This window comes from Antechinus flavipes, chromosome 4 (assembly GCF_016432865.1).
Source record: "Antechinus flavipes isolate AdamAnt ecotype Samford, QLD, Australia chromosome 4, AdamAnt_v2, whole genome shotgun sequence".
NCBI lineage: Eukaryota > Metazoa > Chordata > Mammalia > Dasyuromorphia > Dasyuridae > Antechinus > Antechinus flavipes.
Window position 1 is genome coordinate 32,467,091 of NC_067401.1, and position 8,142 is coordinate 32,475,232.

General features: G+C 39.8%; 1 long non-coding RNA gene across 2 annotated transcripts; it reads right to left on the reverse strand.

The window, feature by feature from the left end:
- Positions 1-707: 707 nt before the first annotated feature.
- LOC127558959 (uncharacterized) lies at positions 708-7,477 on the reverse strand. 2 transcript variants are annotated; one of them, XR_007953042.1, is made up of 5 exons: positions 7,156-7,477; positions 4,996-5,148; positions 3,878-3,945; positions 3,310-3,453; positions 708-934 (listed from the first exon to the last, which is right to left on the reverse strand). It is a non-coding gene; the product is annotated as an uncharacterized LOC127558959 (long non-coding RNA). The 2 variants fall into 2 exon arrangements; XR_007953043.1 differs by lacking the exons at positions 4,996-5,148; positions 7,156-7,477 and adding an exon at positions 4,384-4,668.
- Positions 7,478-8,142: the final 665 nt, after the last annotated feature.

Genomic DNA, 8,142 nt, shown 5'->3' on the forward strand with positions numbered 1-8,142 from the left:
TTCCCTTAACATTAATAATCAGAGAATTGTTGACCAAGGCTCTCTCTGTTTTAGCTTTCAAGAACTATTATTTAACTTTGACGTTGACATAAACTACATCTTGTTGGAAGAGGGCTTCTTAGGCAATGGTTTGTTCCGCCGAATGAAATGCTTTTTCATTATTTAAAACAAATCAATAAGCATCATGAGATCTTGGATTCTTTACATCTTTCAGTCAATTGTGTGATGGTTAGAAAAAGTCAGTCAATAAACACTTTAAGTGCCTGCTATGCGCTAAGTTCTGGAAGATGTGATCTGCTAGGGAATCTCACTGACAGAAGACACCTATTCCCTTCTAATACTTACATCAAAGATGCCCACTGTGAATTATTCACATAAGATTTTATGCATATGGATAAGCATTTATGGATCTTCTCTTGGTCATCTTTTGAGCCAGATGGGTGATAATGACAAGGTCTCTTGATGTCTTCCCCTCTTTCAAATACATTGAAAATCAACACCTCAATACTCTCAAAATTATATGTTCTCTCTCATGTACCTCTTCTGTTTTATCCTTAATCTAGTCCAGCTACTTTTTCTATCTCTGGGATGTTGGTTTTTTTATGTTATTCCCCCACCCAGCCATCCCTATTTAAATATTTATGAACTTGATAGACATTAACAAATTTGGCCATTTCTATATACAAGGAAAAAATAGAAAATGATAATCAGTTATGAAAGCATGAATTTCAATTATGTACATCTTTTTTCCAAGTATCTCATATATTTAATACAGTGATTGCAATACTGTCCTGCTTGTCCATGTCTCTATGAACCTTCTTCTCTATTGTTTCATTAGCACTTTTTTTCTTCTTCTTTTTTGGGGCATCACTGATATCACCCCCTTTCAATTTTCTCCCATACTACCATAATCCAAACAAAATAAATGTCCTCTCTGTGAAAAAAAAAAAAAAGAATTGTCAGGTTAAACAGATCCATATTTTGGCTGTTATCAGAAAATGTATGCCTCCTTCTGCACCTGTAGTTTATCACCTTTCTGTCAAGAGCTAAGAAGGATGATTCATAAATTCGGTAACATTCATCATTCAATGCCATTTCCTCTTCCTCCATAAATGCATCCAGAATGAAAGTCTATCTTTGAAGATGGGTTTTCTTGGTGTAATCCCCCATCCCAATTATTGTAATTACAGAAGGCTCAGGCAGTTCCAGTGAATCAGTCAATCAAAATATAAACTAGCTATGAATAAGTCTTGACCAATTCCTAGAAATAAAGTGTTTTGGCCATTGGATGAGAAAAGATGATGACATACAAGAAATCTCTTTAGATTGCCCGAAAGTATCAGATGCACAACTGAGCCTACACATAATGCAGTAAACTAGTTCAGAATATTATATCCTAGCACCAGGCCCGTGTATTAGTGAAAGAATATTAACCAAATCACTGAGAGGGAATTGCCCTTCCTGTCGCCTTTTAACACCACTGGAGTTGGAGTAGCCAATGGCAAAGAAAGTATTTGTAGATATATTTGGAAAGACAATGGCCCAAAGATGGCAGCTGCTTCCGGGAATGTGACCCCCTTATCACAGGGAGAATGTGGATTCTATAAAAGCAAATTCTAGAAAATCCTCAGAGCCCAGAAAGGGACGATATATAAGGGGAGCCTCTTCAGGACCATGTAAAGGAAGAAAAGGACTTTCAGTCATCAGGAACCTTTGCAACATATGTGCCTTGCTATTTTCCTATAAATTTGATCCCATAGCAGCAGCAGTGGATAGAGCACCAGCCCTGAAGTCAGGAGGAACTGAGTTCAAATCTGGTCTCAGACACTTAACACTTCCTACACAGCTAGGAAGTATGACCCTGGTTAAATCACTTAACCCCAATTGCCTCAACAACAACAACAAAAAAAGATCCCATTCTCTCTAAGGACCTTATATATTCCAAAGCAGAGCACACTCCAAGGTTTAGGGGAAATATACCAACTGACATTGCCATGTCACCTCAATAAATAACTTTGCAAAAAAAAAAGAAGAAGAAGAAGAAGAAGAAGCAAACTGAGGCCACTGGGTGATGATCAATGGGAAGCACAAAGGTTCTTGACAGAGTATTAAAACTCACAACCCCCTCAGGGGTCCTCAAACTACAGCCATGCAGGCCAGATGCAGCAGCTGAGGACTTTTATCCCCCTCACCCAGGGCTATGAAGTTTCTTTATTTAAAGGCCCACAAAACAAAGTCTTTGTTTTTACTATAGTCTAGCCCTCCAACAGTCTGAGGGACAGTGAACTGGCCCCTATTTAAAAAGCTTGAGGACCCCTGCAGCCTCTGAGGGAAAAAATCAGCTTTCCTCTGTAATACAAGTTGTGGGAGTAGTCTTGGCAGGAGTGCTACTTTGTATTCCCAGAACGTAGCACAATGTCTGACACATAGTAAGCATTAATATATACTTGTTGGTTGATTGATCTCTTCAGATGTTACAAGGTTAAAAAAAAAAGTTTCATTTTTCTCTGTAGTCCTCAAAACCTAGCACAGCACTAGGCACAGTAGTAGCTTATTGAGTGGTCTTTATGTTTATTGATTGTCCAAGGTCACTAACTAGTGCAAAACTGGGATATAATCATAATATTAAACATAATAGATACTAATAACTTCAGGACTCTTGACTCCACATTCAGCACCCTTCCCATAGTTCCACACTGGAGTAAATAGCCTAGGGAGCAGAAAGTGGGATGGAGATGACAGGAGTCCTTGAAAACAGGGAAGCTTTTGTAGGATTGCAGCTGATGGTGTGGAAATGCCCACAGGCTTAGAGACTGTGAAAATATTTCAAGGATTCCAGTGAAGTTTGACTCATTCCCCAAATTGCAGTCTCTGAAAAGTCATGTCATCCCTTCCCCTCACTCTGGGGAAGACTATGCTGGAAACACTCAAGACCATCATCATTTTTTGCCTTTTTAAAAATGCCCAGAGAATAACATATGGTGACCCATTCCAGGGGCTTAGAATTCTTACGTGGTCTGTATAAGAGTTTCTAGCCATGTCTAATGTGGGTGTCTGACACAGGGTCGCATATGCTGTGGGGAAGAGGGCTGTGGATTGGGGTCAGCATCTGGATTTGAATCCCAGCTCTGACATTTGGACTAATTAGGTAATCCTGGAAAAGTAGCTTTTCTCTGTACCTCAGTTTTCTTCTCTATTCAATGGGAATGATGACATTTGCTCTATCTACTTCATAAGAGTTCCTATAAGAAAAAAAATCCCTTCTAAATCTTAATGTGAATATTTTTGAGTTAGACTCCTGACTCTTACCTTGGCCACTGGGGATTAGAAGTTATACAGCTTCAGGCCCAAGTTTGAACTTCCAGAAATGCTGTATATAAGGTTCCTTCAGAACCAGGAGTAACCACTGCACTTTACTACCACTTTCCAGGTTTCTTTAATACAGGGAGAGGTCTGCAAAGATCAGAGAGCAGAGCTGATGACACTATTGATGACTCTATTACGCTTCCCATTGAGTAGCATATCTTTCCCCTTTTTTCCCCCTTTTCTTTTTAAAAATTTTTACAGCTCCTAAATTTCTCCCAGTATCCCCCTTTTCCTTCTCCTCCAGAGTTATTCCTTGTAACAAAGTATTTTTCTAAAAGAAAAAAGTTGGCAGTGGATAGAGCACTGGTCCTGAAGTCAGGAGGATCTGAGTTTAAATCTGGCCTCAGATACTTAACACTCCCTAGCTGTGTGACCCTGGGAAAGCCACACAAAAAAGAGGGGGGAAAAGGGGGAAAAAAGAGGAAGGTAGAGAATTCAACTAAACTGTTCCATAACTTTAAAAAATTCTGATGTCCTACAGAATTAATGCCCCATACCCATGAACCCCCACCTCTGCAAAGGAGCAGATCTTTTCTCCTCTTCTGCTTCTTGATGTCTCTTTTCCATCTTCTTGCCTGCCTAGAAAAGCAGATAAATGGCAAAGTCAATAGAGCAGTAGGACTGGAAATAAAAGGATTTGAGTTCAAATTTGACTTCTGATAATTAATAGTTGTGTGACGGCTTCTCTGGCCCTCAGCTTCCTCATTTGAAAGGTGGTTATTAGCTCCTACCTCATGGTATTGTCGTGAGGATTGAATGAGATCTTGGTAAAGTCTTAGCGTAGTGTCTGGCACATGGCATGTATTTAATAAATGCCAGGTTCCTTCCTTCCCATTCTTTAGGCATCTGAGGATCTTGCTTAGTGACCTGCAGACCTGGAGAGACCCCTGTCCCCTGCTCCCTGCCCAGTAACTGGAACCTGCTGTGGGAGAATGCTCTGGCTTTCTCCATTGAATGTTCCTAGGAGCAGGCCTCTTGTCCCAACTTGAATAGCCTTCAGGTGGACCAATTAATTACCTTCATCCAAAGAAGAGAGCTCCTCACTGTCTCCTGGATGATGAAACCGTTACTGAAAGTGTGCACACTCTATTCCCTGCACGATGATGATTATAGGGTTTGGCTGATGGGAGAAGGCAGACAAGGAGTGGGAGTCAGCAGGATGGGCAGGGCCCGTAAAGGCCAGGGAACTGAAGAAGGCCTTCAGGGCTGAGCCACCCAAGGAACCATGATGGAGGATGTGGCAAAGGAAAGATCTAGCCTATGGCACGGGACCAAATGTCCCCCAATAAGGTTGACACAGCAGGGAGAGGTCACAGCCAATATCCACCTTTGTTTTGGCCTTGGAGCCTTTCAGCATGGACACACAGTCAGCCTACCAAAGCTATGTGCAAAGGTGGTATATCTAGAGTCTAGAGCAAAGCTTCTGAAATTGTGGATCACAACCCCACATGGGACCATGTAACTGAATGTGGGGGTCAGGAAATTATGATTTATTATCAGTAAATGTTGGATGCATACCTATTTATATTCCTATATACCCAGAGTTGCATAAAAATTTCTCCAACAAAAAGGGGTCACAAATGGAAAAGTTGAAGAAGCTTTATGAGTCCAGAGTGTTCCATTACTGACCTTATGTCTCCTGCTGCTATACCCACAAGCCTTCTTGGCTTCCTTCCTTGGCCCTTGGGAAATGGTGGCAAGGTCCTAAAAGTCAGCTTCCCACAGCTGCTATTCTTCTGGCTCTCACCAATTGCTTCGGGGCAGAACCTGGACAAGCCTGCACTGGATGGGCATGGGAGAGAGCTGAAGGTGAGGAGAGAAAATTCACTTGAAAGTGTCCTTATCCAAGCATATTGCAAAGTCTTTGGCACACCAGAGAAAGCCCTTTGCTTTCACCGAGAAGCACAGTGCAGGAAGGTGAGAATGTCAGCTCTTTCCTAGGAGGGATTGCTTCATTCTTTGTATGTGTATCTCCAGAGCCTAGCGCAGTGCTTGGACAAATAACAACTGCTTGTCGAATTTAATTGCCTGCCATTTTGGAAAGATGCCTTCAAAGTCTCTAAACTGTGAATCCCCTTTGATCTAGAAGTATTGCTACAAGATCCATATGCTAAAGAGACCAAAGAAAGAGGGAAAGGATCCATTTATAGCAGCTCTTTTTGTGGTAGAGAAGAACTAAGAAATTGGGAAGTGCCAACCTATTGGGGAAGAGCTAAACAAAGCAACTCATGCAGTGAATGGCTGTAAGGAAATGTGAGGTCCTCCAAGATAGGGACTGTCTTTAGTCCTTTTGTTGTATCTCCAGTATTTAGCGCAGTGCCAGGCACATGATAGGTACTTAATAAACATTTATTGACTAATTCATATGAGGAACAGGATAGTTTCAGAGAGTTCTAGGAAGACTTTTATGAAGTGATGCAAAGTAAAATGAACAGAACCGGGAGAACAATTTATACACTAAAAACAGCATTTTAAAGGCAAACAACTTGGAAAGACTTAAGGACTTTGAATGCTACTCACTCCCTTTTTTTATGAAAGCTTTTTAATTTTCAAAAGATATGCATGGATAATTTTTCAACATTAACCCTAGCAAAACCTTGTGTTCCAATTTCCCCTCCTTCTCCACCCCCTCCCCTAGATGGCAAGCTACTCACTTCCTAAAGAAAAAATGATGGACTTAAGAGTATAGAATAAGACATACATTTTCAGATATGACCAATGTAAGAATTTGTTTTGTAAGTCCTACTTATTAAGAAGATTTTGAGGTGTGTGTGTGTGTGTGTGTGTGTGTGTGTATGTGTGTGTGTTTAATTAGGAGGAGAAGAGAAGAGGGAATAAATGTTTATTAATTGGGAAAAAATAAAACAAATTTGCACTTTTAAACTTTAAAAAATTTGAATTACCCATGATCACAATTAAAAACAAAACAAAACACCCATATGGTCTCAGACACTTAACACTTCTTAGCTCTGTAACCCTGGGAAAGCACTCAATCCCATTTGCCTCAGTAAAAAACAAACAAACAAACAAACAAAAAACCATTCATATGTAACATTTTTTTAAAAATCATATGTAAGCATTTAAAAGGAAGAGTGGAATAGTAGAAAGAACAGAAAGACCTGGTTTCAAATCCCTCCTGTTATTTACTCTCTGTATGACCACTTCACTTTTAGGGATCCCTACTTTCTCATCTGTAAGATGGGATAGCTAGACTTAATGGTCTTCCATTGCACCTCCAGACCTATGATTAGTAACTATAAAGTGTTTAAATAAATGAGGACTAGAGGGTTCACCTATAGAAGATTCCTATCATTTGGACAAACTCAGGGTTAGAAAGCAGTCCCACATGGCTCTCTTCAACAATGAGATGATTCAAACCAATTCCAATTGTTCAATGATGAAGAGAGCTATCTGCACCCAGAGAGAGGACTATGGGAACTGAGTGTGGACCACCACACAGCATTCTCACTCCTTCTGTTGTTGTTTGCTTGCATTTTGTTTTCTTAGTTTTTTTTTCCTTTCTTGATTCAATTTTTCTTGTACAGCAAGATAACTGTATAAATATGTATACATATATTGGATTTAACATATATTTTAACATATTTAACATGTATTGGACTACCTGCCATCTAGGGAAGGGGGTGGGAGGAAGGAGGGGAAAATTTGGAACAGAAGGCTTTGCAAGAGTCAATGTTGAAAAAATTACCCATGCATATGTTTTGTAAATAAAAACCTTAATTTAAAAAATTTAAAAATTAAAAAAAAAAGACAGCAGTCCCATCTCCCTACCTGCATCCTCATGAACTGAGTCCTGCCCTCCAATCTTCTGCCTTGATTAGACTAGGATATCCATTTGGAATTTCTGTGCTTTAGGAAAATAATACCAACAACAACAATAGTTGGCATTTTTAGAACAGTGTGAAGGGTTGCAAAGGTTGCAATAATGACACATTTTACTTTACCACAGCACTGTGAGATAGGCCGAGAGATGTACTTAGGGTATAATGACTAGGATTTTGACCCAGGATACAGACATTTAGAGCAAAGGTTCTCAAAGTATGGCCTTCTATGAGACCTTTCAGGAAATCCAGAAGGTCAACATCATTTTCACAATAATACTAATATATTATTTGGGTTTTTTTTTTTTTACTCTTGTTCTCTCATGAGTGAACAATGAAGTTTTATTTCAGAGGTTCCTTGAATTAAGATTTGGCCGGAAACACATTGACAGAGTTAATACCTCACCTGCAGAATTGTACTTTTGCCTTACAAACGAATGGATCCACAGATGTGATTGGACTTGCTGTTTCTCTTGTATTTATCTAGTGGCAGCACCAACCAATCCCAGAAGAGGATCTTTGATGTGAATGCTGGGCAACAAACACAAGTGGTGTTGAAATATTCAAGGCATTGAGTAACTTTTGGAATCTCATGGTTTATTCTGAAACTGTACTGGTATTCACATGGATGGTGCAAAAGTCACGGTGGCTAAATCTGTAGGCATGTCAGTGTGAATCAAGGCAACAGTGCCAAACCGAATTCTTCCCCGCCATGCACTTTCAGCAAAAAGAACTGCCAGTTTCACTTAAGAGCATCCTTGGTAAAGCAATAAAAAATTATTAATTTTGTTAAATCTTGACCCTCGAGGCTATGTCTATTTCATATTCTGTGTGACAAAAAAGGACGTATGCATTAAGCACGTCTGCTGCATACCAAAGCACAATGCTTGTCTGGAGGAAAATCACTCGAGTGATTGTTTGAGTGGCGGACTCGACC